Source organism: Oncorhynchus kisutch, unplaced genomic scaffold (genome assembly GCF_002021735.2).
Source record: "Oncorhynchus kisutch isolate 150728-3 unplaced genomic scaffold, Okis_V2 scaffold746, whole genome shotgun sequence".
Lineage (NCBI taxonomy): Eukaryota > Metazoa > Chordata > Actinopteri > Salmoniformes > Salmonidae > Oncorhynchus > Oncorhynchus kisutch.
Genome location: NW_022262691.1, coordinates 62,541 through 76,230, shown reverse-complemented (window position 1 = coordinate 76,230; position 13,690 = coordinate 62,541). Strand labels below are relative to the sequence as shown.

At 45.1% G+C, this 13,690-nt stretch overlaps 6 non-coding genes across 6 annotated transcripts; all 6 read right to left on the bottom strand.

Moving 5' to 3' along the window:
- Nucleotides 1-1,237: 1,237 nt before the first annotated feature.
- Nucleotides 1,238-1,310, bottom strand: trnar-ccu (transfer RNA arginine (anticodon CCU)). The gene has a single exon. It is a non-coding gene; the product is annotated as a tRNA-Arg (tRNA).
- Nucleotides 1,311-5,125: 3,815 nt separating this feature from the next.
- trnar-ccu (transfer RNA arginine (anticodon CCU)) lies at nt 5,126-5,198 on the bottom strand. The gene has a single exon. It is a non-coding gene; the product is annotated as a tRNA-Arg (tRNA).
- A 2,995-nt stretch (nt 5,199-8,193) lies between these two features.
- Nucleotides 8,194-8,266, bottom strand: trnar-ccu (transfer RNA arginine (anticodon CCU)). The gene has a single exon. It is a non-coding gene; the product is annotated as a tRNA-Arg (tRNA).
- A 776-nt stretch (nt 8,267-9,042) lies between these two features.
- On the bottom strand, nt 9,043-9,116 carry trnar-ccu (transfer RNA arginine (anticodon CCU)). The gene has a single exon. It is a non-coding gene; the product is annotated as a tRNA-Arg (tRNA).
- A 2,162-nt stretch (nt 9,117-11,278) lies between these two features.
- Nucleotides 11,279-11,350, bottom strand: trnar-ccu (transfer RNA arginine (anticodon CCU)). Its single transcript has one exon. It is a non-coding gene; the product is annotated as a tRNA-Arg (tRNA).
- A 488-nt stretch (nt 11,351-11,838) lies between these two features.
- Nucleotides 11,839-11,912, bottom strand: trnar-ccu (transfer RNA arginine (anticodon CCU)). The gene has a single exon. It is a non-coding gene; the product is annotated as a tRNA-Arg (tRNA).
- Between the last annotated feature and the right edge of the window lie 1,778 nt (nt 11,913-13,690).

The following is a 13,690-nucleotide window of genomic DNA, read 5'->3' as shown; positions in this document are numbered from 1 at the left end:
CAATTTAGCTTTCTAATTTCTGCTTGCGTTTCAAAAAAAAAATCTGGTTAGCAGAGGATGGTTTCGATCCATCGACCTCTGGGTTATGGGCCCAGCACGCTTCCGCTGCGCCACTCTGCTCTCAGCCACTTCAGAAAAGACTAGAACTCACAATCCATGGCTTAGGAGGCCAGTGTCTTAGGCCACTGGGGTACTGTGTAAACAGTATGACCTATACAAACTGTTGGAAGAGGTAAAAACAAATGTATAATGGCAATGAGACATGCCATGAAACGACAAATTTTTTGTTTTTTTTGTTCGCACTTAAAATCTAAAAAGAAACTGTTAGCAGAGGATGGTTTCGATCCATCGACCTCTGGGTTATGGGCCCAGCACGCTTCCGCTGCGCCACTCTGCTCTCAGCCACTTCAGAAAAGACTAGAACTCACAATCCATGGCTTAGGAGGCCAGTGTCTTAGGCCACTGGGGCACTGTTTACCTTCTGCAAACAGTACGAACTGATAGAAGCAGTAAAAATAATGTGTACTGGATAGCACTGAGAGACGCAAATTCAATTTAGCTTTCTAATTTCTGCTTGCGTTTCATTATTTTAAAAAAATCTGGTTAGCAGAGGATGGTTTCGATCCATCGACCTCTGGGTTATGGGCCCAGCACGCTTCCGCTGCGCCACTCTGCTCTCAGCCACTTCAGAAAAGACTAGAACTCACAATCCATGGCTTAGGAGGCCAGTGTCTTAGGCCACTGGGGCACTGTTTACCTTCTGCAAACAGTACGAACTGATAGAAGCAGTAAAAATAATGTGTACTGGATAGCACTGAGAGACGCAAATTCAATTTAGCTTTCTAATTTCTGCTTGCGTTTCATTAAAAAAAAATCTGGTTAGCAGAGGATGGTTTCGATCCATCGACCTCTGGGTTATGGGCCCAGCACGCTTCCGCTGCGCCACTCTGCTCTCAGCCACTTCAGAAAAGACTAGAACTCACAATCCATGGCTTAGGAGGCCAGTGTCTTAGGCCACTGGGGTACTGTGTAAACAGTATGACCTATACAAACTGTTGGAAGAGGTAAAAACAAATGTATAATGGCAATGAGACATGCCATGAAACGACAATTTTTTTTGTTTTTTTTGTTCGCACTTAAAATCTAAAAAGAAACTGTTTAGCAGAGGATGGTTTCGATCCATCGACCTCTGGGTTATGGGCCCAGCACGCTTCCGCTGCGCCACTCTGCTTCCATCCACCCCAGATGGGACTTGAACCCACAATCCCTGGCTTAGGAGGCCAGTGCCTTATCCATTAGGCCACTGGGGCACTGTTTACCTTCTGCAAACAGTACGAACTGATAGAAGCAGTAAAAATAATGTGTACTGGATAGCACTGAGAGACGCAAATGCAATTAGCTTTCTAATTTCTGCTTGCGTTTCATAAAAAAAAAAATCTGTTAGCAGAGGATGGTTTTCGATCCATCGACCTCTGGGTTATGGGCCCAGCACGCTTCCGCTGCGCCACTCCGTCTCAGCCACTTCAGAAAAGACTAGAACTCACAATCCATTGGCTTAGGAGGGCCAGTGTCTTAGGCCACTGGGGTACTGTGTAAACAGTATGACCTATACAAACTGTTGGAAGAGGTAAAAACAAATGTATAATGGCAATGAGACATGCCATGAAACGACAATTTTTTTGTTTTTTTTGTTCGCACTTAAAATCTAAAAAGAAACTGTTTAGCAGAGGATGGTTTCGATCCATCGACCTCTGGGTTATGGGCCCAGCACGCTTCCGCTGCGCCACTCTGCTCTCAGCCACTTCAGAAAAGACTAGAACTCACAATCCATGGCTTAGGAGGCCAGTGTCTTAGGCCACTGGGGCACTGTTTACCTTCTGCAAACAGTACGAACTGATAGAAGCAGTAAAAATAATGTGTACTGGATAGCACTGAGAGACGCAAATTCAATTTAGCTTTCTAATTTCTGCTTGCGTTTCATTAAAAAAAAATCTGGTTAGCAGAGGATGGTTTCGATCCATCGACCTCTGGGTTATGGGCCCAGCACGCTTCCGCTGCGCCACTCTGCTCTCAGCCACTTCAGAAAAGACTAGAACTCACAATCCATGGCTTAGGAGGCCAGTGTCTTAGGCCACTGGGGTACTGTGTAAACAGTATGACCTATACAAACTGTTGGAAGAGGTAAAAACAAATGTATAATGGCAATGAGACATGCCATGAAACGACAAATTTTTTTGTTTTTTTTGTTCGCACTTAAAATCTAAAAAGAAACTGTTTAGCAGAGGATGGTTTCGATCCATCGACCTCTGGGTTATGGGCCCAGCACGCTTCCGCTGCGCCACTCTGCTTCCAGCCACTTCAGAAAAGACTTGAACTCACAATCCATGGCTTAGGAGGCCAGTGTCTTAGGCCACTGGGGCACTGTTTACCTTCTGCAAACAGTACGAACTGATAGAAGCAGTAAAAATAATGTGTACTGGATAGCACTGAGAGACGCAAATTCAATTTAGCTTTCTAATTTCTGCTTGCGTTTCATTAAAAAAAAATCTGGTTAGCAGAGGATGGTTTCGATCCATCGACCTCTGGGTTATGGGCCCAGCACGCTTCCGCTGCGCCACTCTGCTCTCAGCCACTTCAGAAAAGACTAGAACTCACAATCCATGGCTTAGGAGGCCAGTGTCTTAGGCCACTGGGGTACTGTGTAAACAGTATGACCTATACAAACTGTTGGAAGAGGTAAAAACAAATGTATAATGGCAATGAGACATGCCATGAAACGACAATTTTTTTTGTTTTTTTTGTTCGCACTTAAAATCTAAAAAAACTGTTTAGCAGAGGATGGTTTCGATCCATCGACCTCTGGGTTATGGGCCCAGCACGCTTCCGCTGCGCCACTCTGCTCCAGCCACCCCAGAAAGACTTGAACCCACAATCCCTGGCTTAGGAGGCCAGTGCCTTATCTTAGGCCACTGGGGCACTGTTTACCTTCTGCAAACAGTACGAACTGATAGAAGCAGTAAAAATAATGTGTACTGGATAGCACTGAGAGACGCAAATTCAATTTAGCTTTCTAATTTCTGCTTGCGTTTCATTAAAAAAAAATCTGGTTAGCAGAGGATGGTTTCGATCCATCGACCTCTGGGTTATGGGCCCAGCACGCTTCCGCTGCGCCACTCTGCTCTCAGCCACTTCAGAAAAGACTAGAACTCACAATCCATGGCTTAGGAGGCCAGTGTCTTAGGCCACTGGGGTACTGTGTAAACAGTATGACCTATACAAACTGTTGGAAGAGGTAAAAACAAATGTATAATGGCAATGAGACATGCCATGAAACGACATTTTTTTTGTTTTTTTGTTCGCACTTAAAATCTAAAAAGAAACTGTTTAGCAGAGGATGGTTTCGATCCATCGACCTCTGGGTTATGGGCCCAGCACGCTTCCGCTGCGCCACTCTGCTCTCAGCCACTTCAGAAAAGACTAGAACTCACAATCCATGGCTTAGGAGGCCAGTGTCTTAGGCCACTGGGGCACTGTTTACCTTCTGCAAACAGTACGAACTGATAGAAGCAGTAAAAATAATGTGTACTGGATAGCACTGAGAGACGCAAATTCAATTTAGCTTTCTAATTTCTGCTTGCGTTTCATTAAAAAAAAATCTGGTTAGCAGAGGATGGTTTCGATCCATCGACCTCTGGGTTATGGGCCCAGCACGCTTCCGCTGCGCCACTCTGCTCTCAGCCACTTCAGAAAAGACTAGAACTCACAATCCATGGCTTAGGAGGCCAGTGTCTTAGGCCACTGGGGTACTGTGTAAACAGTATGACCTATACAAACTGTTGGAAGAGGTAAAAACAAATGTATAATGGCAATGAGACATGCCATGAAATTCAATTTAGCTTTTTTTTTTTTGTTCGCGTTTCATAAAAAAAAAAACTGTTTAGCAGAGGATGGTTTCGATCCATCGACCTCTGGGTTATGGGCCCAGCACGCTTCCGCTGCGCCACTCTGCTCTCAGCCACTTCAGAAAAGACTAGAACTCACAATCCATGGCTTAGGAGGCCAGTGTCTTAGGCCACTGGGGCACTGTTTACCTTCTGCAAACAGTACGAACTGATAGAAGCAGTAAAAATAATGTGTACTGGATAGCACTGAGAGACGCAAATTCAATTTAGCTTTCTAATTTCTGCTTGCGTTTCATTAAAAAAAAATCTGGTTAGCAGAGGATGGTTTCGATCCATCGACCTCTGGGTTATGGGCCCAGCACGCTTCCGCTGCGCCACTCTGCTCTCAGCCACTTCAGAAAAGACTAGAACTCACAATCCATGGCTTAGGAGGCCAGTGTCTTAGGCCACTGGGGTACTGTGTAAACAGTATGACCTATACAAACTGTTGGAAGAGGTAAAAACAAATGTATAATGGCAATGAGACATGCCATGAAACGACAATTTTTTTGTTTTTTTTGTTCGCACTTAAAATCTAAAAAGAAACTGTTTAGCAGAGGATGGTTTCGATCCATCGACCTCTGGGTTATGGGCCCAGCACGCTTCCGCTGCGCCACTCTGCTCTCAGCCACTTCAGAAAAGACTAGAACTCACAATCCATGGCTTAGGAGGCCAGTGTCTTAGGCCACTGGGGCACTGTTTACCTTCTGCAAACAGTACGAACTGATAGAAGCAGTAAAAATAATGTGTACTGGATAGCACTGAGAGACGCAAATTCAATTTAGCTTTCTAATTTCTGCTTGCGTTTCATTAAAAAAAAAATCTGGTTAGCAGAGGATGGTTTCGATCCATCGACCTCTGGGTTATGGGCCCAGCACGCTTCCGCTGCGCCACTCTGCTCTCAGCCACTTCAGAAAAGACTAGAACTCACAATCCATGGCTTAGGAGGCCAGTGTCTTAGGCCACTGGGGTACTGTGTAAACAGTATGACCTATACAAACTGTTGGAAGAGGTAAAAACAAATGTATAATGGCAATGAGACATGCCATGAAACGACAATTTTTTTGTTTTTTTTGTTCGCACTTAAAATCTAAAAAGAAACTGTTTAGCAGAGGATGGTTTCGATCCATCGACCTCTGGGTTATGGGCCCAGCACGCTTCCGCTGCGCCACTCTGCTTCCATCCACCCCAGATGGGACTTGAACCCACAATCCATGGCTTAGGAGGCCAGTGCCTTATCCATTAGGCCACTGGGGCACTGTTTACCTTCTGCAAACAGTACGAACTGATAGAAGCAGTAAAAATAATGTGTACTGGATAGCACTGAGAGACGCAAATTCAATTTAGCTTTCTAATTTCTGCTTGCGTTTCATTAAAAAAAAATCTGGTTAGCAGAGGATGGTTTCGATCCATCGACCTCTGGGTTATGGGCCCAGCACGCTTCCGCTGCGCCACTCTGCTCTCAGCCACTTCAGAAAAGACTAGAACTCACAATCCATGGCTTAGGAGGCCAGTGTCTTAGGCCACTGGGGTACTGTGTAAACAGTATGACCTATACAAACTGTTGGAAGAGGTAAAAACAAATGTATAATGGCAATGAGACATGCCATGAAACGACAATTTTTTTTGTTTTTTTTGTTCGCACTTAAAATCTAAAAAGAAACTGTTTAGCAGAGGATGGTTTCGATCCATCGACCTCTGGGTTATGGGCCCAGCACGCTTCCGCTGCGCCACTCTGCTCTCAGCCACTTCAGAAAAGACTAGAACTCACAATCCATGGCTTAGGAGGCCAGTGTCTTAGGCCACTGGGGTACTGTGTAAACAGTATGACCTATACAAACTGTTGGAAGAGGTAAAAACAAATGTATAATGGCAATGAGACATGCCATGAAACGACATTTTTTTTTGTTTTTTTGTTCGCACTTAAAATCTAAAAAGAAACTGTTTAGCAGAGGATGGTTTCGATCCATCGACCTCTGGGTTATGGGCCCAGCACGCTTCCGCTGCGCCACTCTGCTTCCCACTTCAGAAAAGACTAGAACCACAATCAATGGCTTAGGAGGCCAGTGCCTTATCCATTAGGCCACTGGGGCACTGTTTACCTTCTGCAAACAGTACGAACTGATAGAAGCAGTAAAAATAATGTGTACTGGATAGCACTGAGAGACGCAAATTCAATTTAGCTTTCTAATTTCTGCTTGCGTTTCATTAAAAAAAAATCTGGTTAGCAGAGGATGGTTTCGATCCATCGACCTCTGGGTTATGGGCCCAGCACGCTTCCGCTGCGCCACTCTGCTCTCAGCCACTTCAGAAAAGACTAGAACTCACAATCCATGGCTTAGGAGGCCAGTGTCTTAGGCCACTGGGGCACTGTTTACCTTCTGCAACAGTACGAACTGATAGAAGCAGTAAAAATAATGTGTACTGGATAGCACTGAGAGACGCAAATTCAATTTAGCATTTCTAATTTCTGCTTGCGTTTCAATAAAAAAAACAAATCTGGTTAGCAGAGGATGGTTTCGATCCATCGACCTCTGGGTTATGGGCCCAGCACGCTTCCGCTGCGCCACTCCTGCGTTCCATCCACCCCAATGGGACTTGAACCCACATCCCTGGTTAGGAGGCCAGTGCCTTATCCATTAGGCCACTGGGGCACTGTTTACCTTCTGCAAACAGTACGAACTGATAGAAGCAGTAAAAATAATGTGTACTGGATAGCACTGAGAGACGCAAATTCAATTTAGCTTTCTAATTTCTGCTTGCGTTTCATTAAAAAAAAATCTGGTTAGCAGAGGATGGTTTCGATCCATCGACCTCTGGGTTATGGGCCCAGCACGCTTCCGCTGCGCCACTCTGCTCTCAGCCACTTCAGAAAAGACTAGAACTCACAATCCATGGCTTAGGAGGCCAGTGTCTTAGGCCACTGGGGTACTGTGTAAACAGTATGACCTATACAAACTGTTGGAAGAGGTAAAAACAAATGTATAATGGCAATGAGACATGCCATGAAACGACAATTTTTTTTGTTTTTTTTGTTCGCACTTAAAATCTAAAAAGAAACTGTTTAGCAGAGGATGGTTTCGATCCATCGACCTCTGGGTTATGGGCCCAGCACGCTTCCGCTGCGCCACTCTGCTCTCAGCCACTTCAGAAAAGACTAGAACTCACAATCCATGGCTTAGGAGGCCAGTGTCTTAGGCCACTGGGGCACTGTTTACCTTCTGCAAACAGTACGAACTGATAGAAGCAGTAAAAATAATGTGTACTGGATAGCACTGAGAGACGCAAATTCAATTTAGCTTTCTAATTTCTGCTTGCGTTTCATAAAAAAAAAATCTGGTTAGCAGAGGATGGTTTCGATCCATCGACCTCTGGGTTATGGGCCCAGCACGCTTCCGCTGCGCCACTCTGCTCTCAGCCACTTCAGAAAAGACTAGAACTCACAATCCATGGCTTAGGAGGCCAGTGTCTTAGGCCACTGGGGTACTGTGTAAACAGTATGACCTATACAAACTGTTGGAAGAGGTAAAAACAAATGTATAATGGCAATGAGACATGCCATGAAACGACAATTTTTTTTGTTTTTTTTGTTCGCACTTAAAATCTAAAAAGAAACTGTTTAGCAGAGGATGGTTTCGATCCATCGACCTCTGGGTTATGGGCCCAGCACGCTTCCGCTGCGCCACTCTGCTCTCAGCCACTTCAGAAAAGACTAGAACTCACAATCCATGGCTTAGGAGGCCAGTGTCTTAGGCCACTGGGGCACTGTTTACCTTCTGCAAACAGTACGAACTGATAGAAGCAGTAAAAATAATGTGTACTGGATAGCACTGAGAGACGCAAATTCAATTTAGCTTTCTAATTTCTGCTTGCGTTTCATAAAAAAAAATCTGGTTAGCAGAGGATGGTTTCGATCCATCGACCTCTGGGTTATGGGCCCAGCACGCTTCCGCTGCGCCACTCTGCTCTCAGCCACTTCAGAAAAGACTAGAACTCACAATCCATGGCTTAGGAGGCCAGTGTCTTAGGCCACTGGGGTACTGTGTAAACAGTATGACCTATACAAACTGTTGGAAGAGGTAAAAACAAATGTATAATGGCAATGAGACATGCCATGTGAAACGACAATTTTTTGTTTTTTTTGTTCGCACTTAAAATCTAAAAGAACTGTTTAGCAGAGGATGGTTTCGATCCATCGACCTCTGGGTTATGGGCCAGCACACGCTTCGCGCTGCGCCACTCTGCTTCCATCCACCCCAGATGGGACTTGAACCCACAATCCCTGGCTTAGGAGGCCAGTGCCTTATCCCTTAGGCCACTGGGGCACTGTTTAACCTTCTGCAAAACAGTACGACACTGATCAGAAAGGCAGTAAAATAAATGTTTACTGGATAGCACTGAGAGACGCAAATTCAATTTAGCTTTCTAATTTCTGCTTGCGTTCATTAAAAAAAAATCTGGTTAGCAGAGGATGGTTTCGATCCATCGACCCTCTGGGTTATGGGCCCAGCACGCTTCCTCGCTGCGCCACTCTGCGCTCATCAGCCACTTCAGAAAAGACTAGAACCTCACAATCCATGGCTTAGGAGGCCAGTGTCTAGGCCACTGGGGTCTGTGTAAACAGTATGACCATACAAACTGTTGGAAGAGGTAAAAACAAATGTATAATGGCAATGAGACATGCCATGAAACGACAATTTTTTTTGTTTTTTTTGTTCGCACTTAAAATCTAAAAGAAACTGTTTAGCAGAGATGGTTTCGATCCATCGACCTCTGGGTTATGGGCCCAGCACACGCTTCCGCTGCGCCACTCTGCTTCCATCCACCCAGATGGGACTTGAACCCACAATCCCGGGCTTAGGAGGCCAGTGCCTTAGGCCACTGGGGTAGCTGTGTAAACAGTATGACCTATACAAACTGTTGGAAGAGGTAAAAACAAATGTATAATGGCAATGAGACATGCCATGAAACGACATTTTTTTTTGTTTTTTTGTTCGCAACTTAAATCTAAAAAGAAACTGTTTAGCAGAGGATGGTTTCGATCCATCGACCTCTGGGTTATGGGCCCAGCACGCTTCCGCTGCGCCACTCTGCTTCCATCCACCCCAGATGGGACTTGAACCCACAATCCCTGGCTTAGGAGGCCAGTGCCATTATCCATTAGGCCACTGGGGCACTGTTTACCTTCTGCAAACAGTACGAACTGATAGAAGCAGTAAAAATAATGTGTACTGGATAGCACTGAGAGACGCAAATTCAATTTAGCTTTCTAATTTCTGCTTGCGTTTCATTAAAAAAAAAATCTGGTTAGCAGAGGATGGTTTCGATCCATCGACCTCTGGTTATGGGCCCAGCACGCTTCCGCTGCGCCACTCTGCTCTCAGCCACTTCAGAAAAGACTAGAACTCACAATCCATGGCTTAGGAGGCCAGTGTCTTAGGCCACTGGGGCACTGTTTACCTTCTGCAAACAGTACGAACTGATAGAAGCAGTAAAAATAATGTGTACTGGATAGCACTGAGAGACGCAAATTCAATTTAGCTTTCTAATTTCTGCTTGCGTTTCATAAAAAAAAAATCTGGTTAGCAGAGGATGGTTTCGATCCATCGACCTCTGGGTTATGGGCCAGCACGCTTCCGCTGCGCCACTCTGCTTCCATCCACCCCAGATGGGACTTGAACCCAGCAATCCCTGGCTTAGGAGGCCCAGTGCCTTATCCATTAGGCACATGGGGCACTGTTTACCTTCTGCAAACAGTACGAACTGATAGAAGCAGTAAAAATAATGTGTACTGGATAGCACTGAGAGACTCAAATTCAATTTAGCTTTCTAATTTCTGCTTGCGTTTCATTAAAAAAAAAATCTGGTTAGGCAGAGGATGGTTTCGATCCATCGACCTCTGGGTTATGGGCCCAGCACGCTTCCGCTGCGCCACTCTGGCTCTCAGCCACTTCAGAAAAGACTAGAACTCACAATCCATGGCTTAGGAGGCCAGTGTCTTAGGCCACTGGGGTACTGTGTAAACAGTATGACCTATACAACTGTTGGAAGAGGTAAAAACAAATGTATAATGGCAATGAGACATGCCATGAAACGACAATTTTTTTGTTTTTTTTGTTCGCAGCTTAAAATCTAAAAAGAAACTGTTTAGCAGAGGATGGTTTCGATCCATCGACCTCTGGGTTATGGGCCCAGCACGCTTCCGCTGCGCCACTCTGCTCTCAGCCACTTCAGAAAAGACTAGAACTCACAATCCATGGCTTAGGAGGCCAGTGTCTTAGGCCACTGGGGCACTGTTTACCTTCTGCAAACAGTACGAACTGATAGAAGCAGTAAAAATAATGTGTACTGGATAGCACTGAGAGACGCAAATTCAATTTAGCTTTCTAATTTCTGCTTGCGTTTCATAAAAAAAAAATCTGGTTAGCAGAGGATGGTTTCGATCCATCGACCTCTGGGTTATGGGCCCAGCACGCTTTCCGCTGCGCCACTCTGCTCTCAGCCACTTCAGAAAAGACTAGAACTCACAATCCATGGCTTAGGAGGCCAGTGTCTTAGGCCACTGGGTACTGTGTAAACAGTATGACCTATACAAACTGTTGGAAGAGGTAAAAACAAATGTATAATGGCAATGAGACATGCCATGAAACGACAATTTTTTTTGTTTTTTTTGTTCGCACTTAAAATCTAAAAAGAAACTGTTTAGCAGAGGATGGTTTCGATCCATCGACCTCTGGGTTATGGCCCAGCACGCTTCCGCTGCGCCACTCTGCTTCCATCCACCCCAGATGGGACTTGAACCCCAATCCATGGCTTAGAGGCCAGTGCCTTATCCATTAGGCCACTGGGGCACTGTTTACCTTCTGCAAACAGTACGAACTGATAGAAGCAGTAAAAATAATGTGTACTGGATAGCACTGAGAGACGCAAATTCAATTTAGCTTTCTAATTTCTGCTTGCGTTTCATTAAAAAAAAAATTGGTTAGCAGAGGATGGTTTCGATCCATCGACCTCTGGGTTATGGGCCCAGCACGCTTCCGCTGCGCCACTCTTGCTCTCAGCCACTTCAGAAAAGACTAGAACTCACAATCCATGGCTTAGGAGGCCAGTGTCTTAGGCACTGGGGTACTGTGTAAACAGTATGACCTATACAAACTGTTGGAGAGGTAAAACAAATGTATAATGCAATGAGACATGCCATGAAACGACAATTTTTTTGTTTTTTTTGTTCGCCACTTAAAATCTAAAAAGAAACTGTTAGCAGAGGATGGTTTCGATCCATCGACCTCTGGGTTATGGGCCCAGCACGCTTCCGCTGCGCCCACTCTGCTTCCATCCACCCCAGATGGGACTTGAACCCACAATCCCTGCTTAGGAGGCCAGTGCCTTATCCATTAGGCCACTGGGGCACTGTTACCTTCTGCAAACAGTACGAACTGATAGAAGCAGTAAAAATAATGTGTACTGGATAGCACTGAGAGACGCAAATTCAATTTAGCTTTCTAATTTCTGCTTGCGTTTCATTAAAAAAAAATTGGTTAGCAGAGGATGGTTTCGATCCATCGACCTCTGGGTTATGGGCCCAGCACGCTTCCGCCTGCGGCCACTCTGCTCTCAGCCACTTCAGAAAAGACTAGAACTCACACTCCATGGCTTAGGAGGCCAGTGTCTTAGGCCACTGGGGTACTGTGTAAACAGTATGACCTATACAAACTGTTGGAAGGGTAAAAACAAATGTATAATGGCAATGAGACATGCCATGAAACGACATTTTTTTTTGTTTTTTTTGTTCGCACTTAAAATCTAAAAGAAACTGTTTAGGCAGAGGATGGTTTCGATCCATCGACCTCTGGGTTATGGGCCCAGCACGCTTCCGCTGCGCCACTCTGCTTCCATCCACCCCAGATGGGACTTGAACCCACAATCCCTGGCTTAGGAGGCCAGTGCCTTATCCATTAGGCCCACTGGGGCACTGGTTTACCTTCTGCAAACAGTACGAACTGATAGAAGCAGTAAAAATAATGTGTACTGGATAGCACTGAGAGACGCAAATTCATTTAGCTTTCTAAATTTCTGCTTGCGTTTCATTAAAAAAAATCTGGTTAGCAGAGATGGTTTCGATCCATCGACCTCTGGGTTATGGGCCCAGCACGCTTCCGCTGCGCCCTCTCTGCTCTCAGGCCACTTCAGAAAAGACTAGAACTCACAATCCATGGCTTAGGAGGCCAGTGTCTTAGGCCACTGGGGCACTGTTTACCTCTGCAAACAGTACGAACTGATAGAAGCAGTAAAAATAATGTGTACTGGATAGCACTGAGAGACGCAAATTCAATTTAGCTTTCTAATTTTCTGCTTGCGTTTCATAAAAAAAAAAATCTGGTTAGCAGAGGATGGTTTCGATCCATCGACCTCTGGGTTATGGGCCCAGCACGCTTCGCTGCGGCACTCTGCTTCCATCCACCCAGATGGGACTTGAACCACAATCCCTGGCTTAGGAGGCCAGTGGCCTTATCCATTAGGCCACTGGGGCACTGTTTACCTTCTGCAACAGTACGAACTGATAGAAGCAGTAAAAATAATGTGTACTGGATAGCACTGAGAGACGCAAATTCAATTTAGCTTTCTAATTCTGCTTGCGTTTCATTAAAAAAAAATCTGGTTAGCAGAGGATGGTTTCGATCCATCGACCTCTGGGTTATGGGCCCAGCACGCTTCCGCTGCGCCACTCTGCTCTCAGCCATTTCAGAAAAGACTAGAACCTCACAATCCATGGCTTAGGAGGCCAGTGTCTTAGGCCACTGGGGTACTGTGTAAACAGTATGACCTATACAAACTGTTGGAAGAGGTAAAAACAAATGTATAATGGCAATGAGACATGCCATGAAACGACAATTTTTTTTGTTTTTTTTGTTCGCACTTAAAATCTAAAAAGAAACTGTTTAGGCAGAGGATGGTTTCGATCCATCGACCTCTGGGTTATGGGCCCAGCAGCGCTTCCGCTGCGCCACTCTGCTCTCAGCCACTTCAGAAAAGACTAGAACTTCACAATCCATGGCTTAGGAGGCCAGTGGTCTTAGGCCACTGGGGCACTGTTTACCTTCTGCAAACAGTACGAACTGATAGAAGCAGTAAAAATAATGTGTACTGGATAGCACTGAGAGACGCAAATTCAATTTAGCTTTCTAAGTTCTGCTTGCGTTTCATAAAAAAAATCTGGTTAGCAGAGGATGGTTTCGATCCATCGACCTCTGGTTATGGGCCCAGCACGCTTCCGCTGCGCCACTCCTGCTCTCAGCCACTTCAGAAAAGACTAGAACTCACAATCCCTGGCTTAGGAGGCCCAGTGTCTTAGGCCACTGGGGTACTGTGTAAACAGTATGACCTATACAAACTGTTGGAAGAGGTAAAAACAAATGTATAATGGCAATGAGACATGCCATGAAACGACAATTTTTTTTGTTTTTTTTGTTCGCACTTAAAATCTAAAAAGAAACTGTTTAGCAGAGGATGGTTTCGATCCATCGACCTCTGGGTTATGGGCCCGCACGCTTCCGCTGCGCCACTCTGCTCTCAGCCACTTCAGAAAAGACTAGAACTCACAATCATGGCTTAGGAGGCCAGTGTCTTAGGCCACTGGGGCACTGTTTACCTTCTGCAAACAGTACGAACTGATAGAAGCAGTAAAATAATGTGTACTGGATAGCACTGAGAGACGCAAATTCAATTTAGCTTTCTAATTTCTGCTTGCG